This window comes from Nerophis lumbriciformis, linkage group LG28 (genome assembly GCF_033978685.3).
Source record: "Nerophis lumbriciformis linkage group LG28, RoL_Nlum_v2.1, whole genome shotgun sequence".
NCBI classification, from domain to species: domain Eukaryota; kingdom Metazoa; phylum Chordata; class Actinopteri; order Syngnathiformes; family Syngnathidae; genus Nerophis; species Nerophis lumbriciformis.
The window spans coordinates 2,574,286-2,587,805 of record NC_084575.2 but is presented as its reverse complement, the minus strand read 5'-3'; the positions used below and the strand labels follow the sequence as shown (position 1 = coordinate 2,587,805).

At 39.7% G+C, this 13,520-nt stretch overlaps 2 non-coding genes across 2 annotated transcripts; one reads left to right on the top strand and one right to left on the bottom strand.

Moving 5' to 3' along the window:
* Window positions 1-285: 285 nt before the first annotated feature.
* On the bottom strand, window positions 286-404 carry LOC133571350 (5S ribosomal RNA). The gene has a single exon (XR_009810441.1). It is a non-coding gene; the product is annotated as a 5S ribosomal RNA (ribosomal RNA).
* A 1,707-nt stretch (window positions 405-2,111) lies between these two features.
* LOC133571349 (5S ribosomal RNA) lies at window positions 2,112-2,230 on the top strand. The gene has a single exon (XR_009810440.1). It is a non-coding gene; the product is annotated as a 5S ribosomal RNA (ribosomal RNA).
* Window positions 2,231-13,520: the final 11,290 nt, after the last annotated feature.

Sequence of the window (13,520 nt, the reverse complement as noted above, 5' to 3'; positions counted from 1 at the left end):
CTTCATGCAGGACGGAGTGGTAGGAGGCGTGGGCGAGGTTGACTGACTGCAAAAGACCACACCATTATTTTTAAATCAATCTAAATATTGCTCTAGTTGGTATTTGTGTTTTAAATCCTGTTGTAAAGGTTTGTACCTTCAACTGTAGTTGTAAATATTAAGTGGAATTGTATTATAATAACCGAATATATTCCCTTATTTTGGAATAGTTGCAATTAAAGCAATACATGAATCACAACAGCTGTAGTCTCAGCACTTTGTAGCGCCCTCTGGCGTGAGTGTAAAAGCTTACAGCACCTGGTATTCCCAGGCGGTCTCCCATCCAAGTACTAACCAGGCCCGACCCTGCTTAGCTTCCGAGATCGGACGAGATCGGGCGTGTTCAGGGTAGTATGGCCGTAAGCCGAAAGACGAGGTAAAACCAACCTTTTTAAATGGAACTCTTACAGACGGGATGGGAGACAATTGTTATTTATCTAAGAGCCTGGCGCGCATGCGTACACTAATGTGCTTTTTCTGTCTGTGTGATTGTCTTCCTTTGCTACGGCGGTCAAGTTGCTTTCACGGTGGATATTTGCCTCCGGAGCTCCAGCGGAAGCTCCCCCTCACTGTGCCCACACTGCTCTCTCATGCTGCGGGGAGATTGCAGGAGAGGTGCCGCTCTCAACACTACTTTATGCTTAGGGACCGTCAATAAATTACTATTGTCTTCGAAGATGTATATCTGCTACATCAAAACACTGATTCATCTAAAAGGAGGTCAAATAAATAGTCCTACATTTTTAATATCGTTCCTGATTTTATCATTTAAATAATTTTTTAATGTAAACAATAATTATTTGTTTTAAAAGTCTCCATGTCATCATGCAACTTAGTAACCAAATTCCACTTTTTTAGTCATACTAACATTTTATTTTAAAATAGGATCAAAAACATTTTGATATTAAAAATAAATGTTTATTTTCAATAGATTCCTGGTCATATGACCTAAAATCCCAAATTCACTTGATATTTGAAGTGTTTTCTTTAATGTGTTTCACACCTTTTTGTTTTAAAATGTAAGTTTAATTGGATTTTATATAAATTAGTAATATTGAAAACCATGGTTTCATTTTTAGCTCCCGCAACAACTACGACTATCCAACATAAAACCAACTTAACTCTCATTTGGAGCTAATAAAAATGCTGCTAATTATCTGTATAAGATATATCATCATGATCTTTATTAAAAAACTTTTTTTTTTATAAAACCCTATTTTAAAATAAAAGTGTGTGCGTTACACTGGGGCGGCATGGCGTAGTGGGTAGAGCAACCGTACCAGAAACCTGAGGGTTGCAGGTTCGCTCCCCGCCTCTTACCATCCAAAAATCGCTGCCGTTGTGTCCTTGGGCGGGACCCTTTGCCCCCGGTGCCACTCACACCGGTGAACTGAATGATGAATGATAGGTGGTGGTCGGAGGGGCCGTTGGCGCAAATTGCAGCCACGCTTCTGTCAGTCTACCCCAGGGCAGCTGTGGCTATGAAAGTAGCTTACCACCACCAGGTGTGAATGAATGATGGGTTCCACATGTAAAGCGACTTTGGGTACTTAGAAAAGCGCTATATAAATCCCAGTTATTATTATTATTATTACACTAAAAGGTTAGCACGACTAATAAGTGGAATTAGGTTACTAAATTGCATGACATTGAGACTATTGGGAAAATAACCTTATTTTTTTTTATATTAAACATGGATATATATGTTAGAATTATGAAATAATGGGCATGCACAATAAGGAGGTATGACTAATTATTTACCTTCTTTTAGATGAATCAGTGTTTTGATGTAGCAGATATACATTTTTCAAGACAATAGTGATTTATTGACGGTCCCTAAGCATAAAGTAGTGTTGAGAGCTGTGATGAGGTGGCATCTGAATGCAGCTGGGATAGGCTCCAGCACCCCCTGCCACCCCAAAAGAGACAATGGATGGAGAGCTGCACCTCACACAGCCAGAAAAAGCACATTAGTGTACGCATGCGCGCCAGGCTCTTAGATAAATAACAATTGTCTCCCATTCCGTCTGTAAGAGTTCCATTTAAAAAGGTTGGTTTTACCTCGTCTTTCGGCTTACGGCCATACTACCCTGAACACGCCCGATCTCGTCCGATCTCGGAAGCTAAGCAGGGTCGGGCCTGGTTAGTACTTGGATGGGAGACCGCCTGGGAATACCAGGTGCTGTAAGCTTTTACACTCACGCCAGAGGGCGCTGTTTCTCACTTCTTGCAAAAATAAAAAACAATGCTTTTTATTTCACTTTCAGTTTTACAAAAAGACATGTCATTTTATAAATTCACCAGTCACGGATAGTCCGTCAATATGTTCAACACCAGTTTGGCTGTTACTGCAATATAACAATATAACAATGTATCGTAATTAATACACAATATGAGAATGTGTGCTGTATAAATGAATGAATGAATTACTTAATTTAATTAGAACACAACAGGAGCAGTAAATATGCAGGGATTACCTAAACTGATGTGTCGTGTTAATTTAGCAATATTAAAGGTGTCATATGTAGAATTTGCATGTCAAGTGATCATTAAATGTCCCTGATATGTCAAAAGGCGTTAATAAATCATGTTCTTTTCCAATACCTCTATAACTGATAACAGTAGTTCAGCTGGGATATGCTCACTTCATAATTAGATTAAAAGCCCCGGAATCTTGTTATTGTTTTCATTTCCATGTCCCGCCCTCTACCGTTTGACCAATTAGAAAGTCTGTGAGTGTGTCACATCCAGGTTGCCAGTTACACACCGTCATCTTCATCTGGCTACTGCCACTGGTAAAGTTACTAAACATGTCAGACCTTAGTCAATCTAAAAGGCCTCGTTACCATTTTCAACTTATTCATGACAAAGCCAGGAACAAAATGAGGATTTGTATCAGGGATGCCTTTGAAAGATGGAGACAATTGAAGGCAGAGAAGATTTTTTCATCTGATGCCAAACTTGCTAATTTCCTTCTTGAAAGGTACGTCAGGCATTTACCTTTTCTTATTACTTGTAATAAATGGAAATGGACATTTGGTATGTAAACTATATTGTCCAATACAGTCTATGATCTTGTCTAACAAAGCTAGTATGTTCCTGCAACCAATGCTTAGTGTGATGGTGCTCAGCTCCTAGTGTAATGCTTAGCATGCTAGCCCGGTCAATGACACATCCACATATAAGCTAACGGGGGAAATATATGCCTGTTATCCTGTATGTCCATGTGTATTTGAACTGACAAGGTCAAATATATTTTCCATAAATAAAACCAATGTGGATATGTGTAGTGTCAGTGCCTATTTCCTTCTCAACATGCTGATAGGCTGAGGAAATGTGTTCCAACATTAGCACGGCTGTCGTCATGGCAATGTGAAAGGTATGGAGACAGACACATCACATGATCAAATAATTCCTCATTGGTGTAGCCTATAGACACACCTTAGTAAAATGTCTCTTTAGTTTTGGGCGTACATTAGGCTGCTAAGCATGCTCTGCTTATTTTCACCAGTAGAACCTTTGCTAGTGTTGGTTGTAGTTTGTTCTAGTCTTTGTTTTCTGATAGTACTGACAACAACCATATGGTTGCTATTTGTTGTGATATTGTACGCAGGCATGATTGCACTTCTTCCTGAAAATAGCCTAATTCTGTGTAAAATGTGTTGGTTAGAGATTTGTTATTGACAAAATGCTTGTCTATTCAGCATTTATGGTCCCAGCACCTCAACCCTTAGTAAGAGGCAGTGGAAGTTGGAAGTTCCTTGGAGTGGCCCAGTCCATGGAGCTGGATTTGGCTGCGTATCTGGCAACCTCAGTCAGGGAGAGAGGAGGGGGACGACATAATTTTGACTGTGATTGCAGTACCACTTCTGGCCACATTATTACATATGGCACCTTTAAAAAAAAAGCATGCATGTCAGCTTTATGTTAGTAGTAGGGGTGCATGATAAATATTGTACAGATAATTATCAATGTATATATATTTTTTATTAGCTCCAATTGAGAGTTATTTGGGTTTTATGTTGGACATTCGTAGTTGTAGCGGGAGGTTGAAAAGTAACCATAGTTATCAATATCACAAATGTATTATAAAATCCATTCATTCATCCATTTTTTATTGCTTGTCCCTCCAATTAAACTTACATTTTAAAACAAAAAGGCATGAATGACACTAGAGAAAAGCACTTAAAATATTAAGTGAATTTGGTATTTTAAGTGAATTAGGAATCTTTTAAAAAGAAACCAAGATTTTTAATATGCAAATTTTTTTTTTTTTATAAAATCCTATTTTAAAAAAAAAGGGTGTATATTATATAAAACTGGATATCCATCCATCCATTTTCTACCGCTTATTCCCTTCGGGGTCGCGGGGGGCGCTGGAGCCTATCTCAGCTACAATTGGGTGGAAGGCGGTGTACACCCTGGACAAGTCGCCACCTCATCACAGGGCCAACACAGATAGACAGACAACATTCACACTCACTGGATATGAATGATAAAAGTAGGACATAATGGGCGTGCACGTTAGCACGTTATTAAGGAGGTAGGACTATTTATTTGACCTCCTTTTAGATGAATCAGTGTTTTGATGTAGCAGATATACATTTTTCAAGACAATAGTAATTTATTGACGGTCCCTAAGCATAAAGTAGTGTTGAGCGCGGCACCTCTCCTGCAATCTCCCCGCAGCATGAGAGAGCAGTGTGGGCACAGTGAGGGGGAGCTTCCGCTGGAGCTCCGGAGGCAAATATCCACCGTGAAAGCAACTTGACCGCCGTAGCAAAGGAAGACAATCACACAAAGGAAAACACAAATAAGCCACGTGAGCTCTGGAAAATTCTCAACAACCAGCTTCCTGGTTGCAGCCAGAAACTGAAAACCAGACTCACCAACATCAACATCAAGGAGGGTGACTCCCTCATTACAGACAAAATGGAGGTAGTAAGCAGACTTAACACCTTTTTCACCAGCATAGCCACAACTCTTGTCAACAAGCTGTCCCACCACTCTGGTCGCTTTGGTGCAGAACACATTAAAGCCTTCTACAGAAAGCTAGGAGTATCCAACAATGATTTCAAATTAGAAATGGTCACAGCTGATGAGGTGTTTAAAAAATTGAGCGCGCTCCACCCAAACAAGGCCACCGGCCTTGACAATATCCCCTCCAGATTCCTCAGGGACTCTGCCTCCATCATTGCCCCGATCATCACGCACATAATAAACCTCTCAATTTCACAAGGCCAAGTATCAAAAGATTTTAAGATAGCAAGAGTAACTCCCCTCTTTAAAAAAGGAAGCAAATTGGAACCTGGCAACTATTGACCTGTTTCTATTCTCAGTTCCATTTCGAAAGTAATGGAAAACATAATTTATGAACAGGTCGATAGTTACCTTGCCACTAATAAACTCATGTACAAATTCCAATCCGGCTTCAGAACTAACCACTCCACTGACACATGCCTTCTCTATCTGACTTCAGAACTAACCACTCCACTGACACATGCCTTCTCTATCTGACTTCAGAACTAACCACTCCACTGACACATGCCTTCTCTATCTGACTTCAGAACTAACCACTCCACTGACACATGCCTTCTCTATCTGACCGACCACATCAAACATGAGGTGGACGTGGGCATGGTCATGCTGGACCTTCAGAAGGCCTTTGACACCGTTGACCACGCTATACTGTTGGATAAGCTCAAAGCAATCGGATTTGATAAAACCTCATCGAGCTGGATGCAATCTTACTTGGAGGGGAGGGAGCAGGTGGTTGAGTTGAACGGCACCGTGTCCCCCCCCCCTCTCAGTGAGCTGTGGAGTCCCCCAAGGCAGTATATTGGGGCCTTTACTGTTCCTAGTATACATAAACGACTTGTCATCAGCATGCGACTGTGAATTGTTTTTGTTTGCGGATGACTTGGCCCTGCTGGTATCAGACAAGGACAAGTCACAGGTGGAGAAAATCCTCAGTGCTGAACTCTGTAGAACTTGCACCTGGCTCGCTGACAACAAGCTATCCATACACTTGGGTAAAACAGAATCCATCCTGTTCGGGTCCCACATCAACCTTAAGAAAGTCAATGACTTCACTATAAAAGTGGGTGACATTGTTATCACCAGGAAAGATTAGGTCACCTATGTAGGTTCCATTCTAGAGGCTAATCTTTCCTGTGATAAAATGTCAACCAAGGTAATCAAAAAGGTCAACCAACGAACGAGATTTCTCTGTAGAATCTCCTCTCTGGTCAACAAAAGCACCATGAAGATTCTGGAGGGAACTCTCGTTCAACCCTTTTTTGATTACGCATGCACCTCCTGGTACCCTAGCACCTCCAAAACCCTCAAATCTAGACTCCAAACATCCCAGAACAAGCTAGTCAGATTACTTCTAGACCTCCACCCCAGATCACACCTCACTCCTACCCGCTTCTCCAAAGTGGGCTGGCTCAGGGTGGAGGACAGAGTAAAACAACTTGCACTGAGCCTAGTCTATAAAATCCGCTACACCTCCCTGATACCCAAGTACATGTCAAACTACTTCCTTAACGTAAATGACCGCCATAACCACAACACCAGGGGGAGCTCCACTAACCACGTTAAACCCAGATTCCCATCTAACAAAGGTCTTAACTCATTCTCCTTCTATGCCACATCAATGTGGAATGCACTCCCAACAGGTGTAAAAGAAAGGGCATCTCTATCCTCCTTCAAAACCGCAATAAAACAACACCTCCAGACAACTTCAACCCTTGACTAACACCCTCCCTTCCTCATCATACCTCTTCGGATTGTAAATAATCAAATGTAAATAATCAAATGTAGTCACTTTTTCTTATAATTTCTGATCTCTCTCTCTGTGTCCAATACTTGCTGTACATATGTACCAAGTCAGACCTACACTGTTCCAATGTCAATTTCTCTGAAGTGTTGATACCAACCAAATGTAACCCCCCCCCCCCTCCATATCCCACACCCCGGATTGTAAATAATGTAAATAATTACATTTATATACTGTGATGATTATCTTGTGTGATGACTGTATTATGATGATAGTATATATCTGTAACATAAATCGATTTAAGTGGACCCCCGACTTAAACAAGTTGAAAAACATATTGGGGTGTTACCATTTAGTGGTCAATTGTACGGAATATGTACTTCACTGTGCAATCTACTAATAAAAGTCTCAATCAAGCAACATGCATCTGCTAGCTCATGATCGCCACCACTTCTCAGTGTGACGAGTTGGAGTACTACAAAAAGCACTCTAATACAGTGCTTAAATCTGTATTTTTAGTCTTATTATCAAGGAATAATGAGGTCACACTTATATTAAAACATTAATGCTAAGGTTTCGTCCAGTATTGGGCCGGTGATGATGATGATGATGAAGATGTGTGTGTGCAAGTGAACAATTGGATCCACAAGGGACAACAACCCTTTCCACAGACTACACACACACATCAGAAACATAAATGTTAGAAGCCTACAACAATATATGTGAAGAAGACTTTAGGATTAAAAGTGAAGATGTGAGGTGAAATAAGTACAAATGCAGCAATAAAAACAAGCAACTCCACTCACGATGGCTCTAAAGTTCAGTGATGTGTTGCTAACTTCAGCATTTTTCTTCTTTGTTGATGTTTTGCAGTAGTTAACATCCATGATGTAACAATGCTGCTAATCTACCAGAGTCCACATTTTGTTAACCATTTTATTCATTCATACTTTTAATTGGATAATAACATCAATAAAATGCAATTGAAAAAATGTGTGGAAAAAAACAATGAAAATAATAAGATGTCCTCTCTTCAAAGATGAAAAAATAGAATAAAATAGTAGCTACATATATATTATTTGATAAATGCACACAACTTAAAAAGTAACTAGAGGACAACATATAAGACTAGAAGATGAGAAGCACTACATACAACATCAAATATACATTCATATTAAAGGGGAACATTATCAGCAGACCTATGTAAGCGTCAATATATACCTTGATGTTGCAGAAAAAAAGACTATATATTTTTTTAACCGATTTCCGAACTCTAAATGGGTGAATTTTGGCGAATTAAACGCCTTTCTATTATTCGCTCTCGAAACGATGACGTCACAACGTGACATCACATCAGGAAGCAATCCGCCATTTTCTCACTTTCGTCGGTGTGTTGTCGGAGGGTGTAACAACACGAACAGGGACGGATTCAAGTTGCACCAGTGGCCCAAAGATGCCAAAGTGGCAAGAAATTGGACGAAATTTGTTCAAAATACGAGGGTGTGGGGAAAGCCTACGAAAATGGTCAGTCGTTTGTTCCGCACACTTTACCGACGAAAGCTATGCTACGACAGAGATGGCAAGAATGTGTGGATATCCTGCGACACTCAAAGCAGATGCATTTCCAACCATAAAGTCAAAGAAATCTGCCGCCAGACCCCCATTGAATCTGCCGGAGTGTGTGAGCAATTCAGGGACAAAGGCCCTCGCTAGCACGGCAAGCAATGGCGGCAGTTTGTTCCCGCAGACGAGCGAGCTAAACCCCCTGGATGTCTTGGCTCACACCGTTCCTTATGCCACCGAAGATGATCAAGAGAAGAATATCCACCCTAGCTTCCCTGGCCTGCTGATATGAGGGTATGTCTACAGAATATATATTAATTGATGAAAACTTTATTCATTACTCGCGGTTTTACGTAAATTATTATACATAAACTGTGTTTACCAATAATTTAGCTTAAAAACAATTATTTTTTTCAATCATTCGAGTACATTCGGGTAGTCTTGTGTAATGCAGTATTTTGTGTCTATTTAGGTATGGTTAACCTGAGTGCTGAAATCGTGGAAAAATATATGTTCTTAGCGCGCCTGAAATGGGCTGTCTGCACTCTCAAAGTGCATGTTGTTGCCAAATGTATTTCATATGCTGTAAACCTAGTTCATAGTTGTTAGTTTCCTTTAATGCCAAACAAACACATACCAATCGTTGGTTAGAAGGCCATCGCCGAATTCGTCCTCGCTTTCTCCCGTGTCGCTGGCTGTCGTGTCGTTTTCCTCGGTTTCGCTTGCATACGGTTCAAACCGATATGGCTCAATAGCTTCAGTTTCTTCTTCAATTTGGTTTTCGCTACCTGCCTCCACACTACAACCATCCGTTTCAATACATGCGTAATCTGTTGAATCGCTTAAGCCGCTGAAATCCGAGTCTGAATCCGAGCTAATGTCGCTATAGCTTGCTGTTCTATGCGCCATGTTTGTTTGTGTTGGCATCACTATGTGACGTCACAGGAAAATGGACGGGTGTATATAACGATGGTTAAAATCAGGCACTTTGAAGCTTTTTTTAGGGATATTGCGTGATAGGTAAAAGTTTGAAAAAAACTTCGAAAAATAAAATAAGCCACTGGGAACTGAACTTTAAAGGTTTTAACCCTTCTGAAATTGTGATAATGTTCCCCTTTAAACATGCTGTGTTTTTAAACTACATTTAGCACAATCACTGTTTAAGTGTTTTTAAATCCCTGCAGCTTCCATGACTGTTACACACTTGTGTTTACTGACCTGATTCTTAAACCTGAACTTCTTATCACACACAGTGCAACTAAACGGTTTCTCTCCAGTGTGTGTTCTCATGTGTGTGGTCATGTCTCTCTTAGTGTTAAATCTTTTAGCACAAACAGAGCAAGTAAAATGTTTCTCTCCAGTGTGTGTTCTCATGTGTGTGGTCATGTTAGGTTTTGTGGAGAAACTCTTCTTACAAACAGAGCAGGTAAAAGGTTTCTCTCCAGTATGGATTCTCATGTGTGTGGTCATGCTTTGCTTAGTGGAGAAACGTTTCTTACAAACAGAGCAAGTAAAAGGTTTCTCTCCAGTGTGTGTTCTCATGTGTCTGGTCAAGTATGGCTTTGTGGAGAAACTCTTCTTACAAACAGAGCAAGTAAAATGTTTCTCTCCAGTGTGTGTTCTCATGTGTGTGGTCATGTCAACCTTTCTGGAGAAACTTTTCTTACAAACAGAGCAAGTAAAAGGTTTCTCTCCAGTATGTGTTCTCATGTGTCTTGTAAATTTACTCTTTTGTCTAAATAATTTCCCACATTCAGAACAGGCAAAGTGTTTGTTGTTAGTGTGATGTCTCGTATCACCTTTAGAGTCATTTTTACTCTCCAAAGGTTTTTGGATGTGGTCACTGTGATCAGAAGAGTCTGACATCGTGTGGTGTTTCTCTCCAGTGTGTGTTCTCATGTGTATTGTCATTTGTTCCTTTCTGGAGAAACTCTTCTTACAAACAGAGCAAGTAAAATGTTTCTCTCCAGTGTGTGTTCTCATGTGTGTGGTCATGTAATGTTTTGTGGAGAAACTCTTCTTACAAACAGAGCAAGTAAAAGGTTTCTCACCTGTGTGTGTTCTCATGTGTTTGGTTATGTCTTTCTTAGTGTTGAATCTTTTAGCACAAGCTGAGCAAGCAAAAGGTTTCTCACCTGTGTGTGTTCTCATGTGTGTGGTCATGTCTTTCTTAGTTTTGAATCTTTTAGCACAAGCTGAGCAAGTAAAAGGTTTCTCTCCAATGTGTGTTCTCATGTGTGTGGTCATTTGTTCCTTTCTGGAGAAACTCTTCTTACAAACAGAGCAAGTAAAAGGTTTCTCTCCAGTATGTATTCTAATGTGTCTTGTAAAATTACTCTTCAGTCTAAATGATTTCCCACATTCAGAGCAGTCAAAGTGTTTGTTGTTAGTGTGATGTCTCGTATCACCTTTAGAGTCATTTTTACTCTCCAAAGGTTTTTGGATGTGGTCACTGTGATCAGAAGAGTGTGACATCATGTGGTCCATGTCTGACAGTGGAGCAAAGATGCTGTCTGGTTCTGACTTGATATCTTCACAATGCTCTCCATCAGCTTCTGTGATGTGTTGACTTACAAGCTCCGCCCCTCTGTTCTCCTCACTTTGACTGTGATGAAGCTGTAAGGACTGAGCTTCATCTTCATCATGAAGCTGCTCCTCTTTAATGTGGGAGGGGGCCTGTAGCTCCTTCTGTCCCACACTGGTGTGCCACTCCTCTTCATGACTCCCCGCTGACACCCGCTGGACGTCTGCAGAACAAATGAGGTGTTACTGTATTGAAGTTTGCAGTATTCAAACTATTGACATGTGAGCTAGGCCAAATAGACAGTGATGGGCAAGCTACCTGGACAATGTAGTAAGCTAAGCTACAAGTTACTCTCAATTAAATGGAGCTAAGCTATCCTCAGAGAATTGTAGCATGCTACACTACAAGCTACACTGCAAAAGTAGCTTGCCACATCAAATATATATATATATATATATATATATATATATATATATATATATATATATATATATATATATATAAATGTTGGCCCACATGTATAATATCAATGTTTATGTTGTCCATGGAAAGAAGTTAGTAAGAAACAAAAGAAAAACAACCAACCATGGATGACAAAAGGACTGAAAAATAGGAGAGAACACACAGAAGATAATACAAATAATAACAGAAGAAATGAACACATTAAAAAGATGCTTTGACAATCTTTGAATCTCACTAAAAGTAAAATAATGCTATTTGGTAACAGTAGAAGAGAAAGTCAGACACAAATACAAATAGACGGAATAGAAATTGAAAGAGTAAATGAAACCACATGTCTAGGTATAATAATTGATGATAAATTGAACTGGAAATCTCATGTAAAAAATATACAACATAAAGTAGCAAGAAACACATCAATAATGAATAAAGCAAAATATGTTCTAGGCCAAAAATGACTTCATATTCTCTACTGCTCACTAGTGTTACATATCTGACTTATTGTGTAGAAATATGGGAAATAACTACAAAAGTACACTTCATTCATTAACTGTGTTACATAACAGATCAGTTATAATAATACATCATGTTGGTTATAGACAACATACAAACACTTTATTTATTGAATCACAAATACTGAAATTCCACCACATAGTGAATTTGCAAACAGCTAAAATGATACACAAAGCAAACTATAACCTGCTAGCCAAGAATGTACAACAATTCTCAAAAAGAGGAGAAATATAATCTTAGAGAAAAATGTAATTTAAAACATTTGTATGCACGTACAACACTTAAGACCTTCAGTATATCAGTATGTGGAATTAAATGATGGAATGGATGAAGCAAAGCAATCAAACAATGTACTAATATGATCCACTTCAAGAAACTCTTCACACTTAAAGTGTTTACAAAGTACAAAGAAGAAGATAAACATTCTCAATTTATTTCATCCATCATTCATTTTCTACATCATCTTACTCATCTCACCATATGAAATATAACTTACTTCACTCATTATTATTTATTTATTTTTATTGTGATTACTTATGGAGTATATTGTGAATACATTGAGAACAGGAAGTGCACAAAAGTGTTAGCAACTGTTATGTAAAAGAAAAGTGGTAGGATTAAATAAGCTCTGATTCTTCCTACCGTATTTTCCGCACCATAAGGCGCCCTGGGTTATAAGCCGCGCCTTCAATGAACGGCATATTTCAAAACTTTGTCCACCTATAAGCCGCCCCGTGTTGAAAGCCGCATCTAACTGCGCTAAAGGAATGTCAAAAAAACAGTCAAATAGGTCAGTCAAACTTTAATAATATATTAAAACCAGCGTGATGTGGGCACATGGAGTCGTATATCAACATGGACGAAGCTGCGTGAAAAAAGCCACCCGGCCTCTTCGCGTAAACTTAAACTTACCTTAACCACTCGCTCATCTTTTCTTCATCCATCCCTTCGAGTTAGCTTTTATGATGACGCCAGCTGGAAAGGTCTCTTTTGGCAAGGTCTTCCTTTTGAATATCACCATGGGTGGAAGTTTCTGGCCATTAGCATGGCAAGCTAGAACCACAGTGAAGGATGACTTCTCGTTCCCTGTGGTGCGAATATTCACCGTACGTGCTCCCGTTGTATCCACAGTGCGGTTCACAGGAATATCAGTTGCTGTGAAATAGTAATCCGTGTGCGGATGGAGAGATTGCGTCTTTTCATGAACCGGATCCCTGTCGCTTTGTAGGAGCCATTTTGTGGTCTTTACAGATGTAAACACACAAAGGAAATGAAACGTAATATCCGCGCGCTTTTTCTTCTTCTATGCGGGCGGGTGGTTGCTTACAGTAGAAGAAGAAGCGCTTCCTGTTCTATGGGGGCGGGTGCTTACCTTGGCGGTTGCTTGCGTAGAAGAAGAAGCGCTTCCTGTTCTACCGGGAAAAAAGATGGCGGCTGTTTACCGAAGTTGCGAGACCGAAACTTTATGAAAATGAATCTTAATATTTATCCATATATAAAGCGCACCGGGTTATAAGGCGCACTGTCAGCTTTTGAGAAAATTTGTGGTTTTTAGGTGCGCCTTATAGTGCGGAAAATACGGTACTCCTTTTCCAACATGTTGAAAAGACAAGTGTGATGTATCATGTTGTATGCATGCAT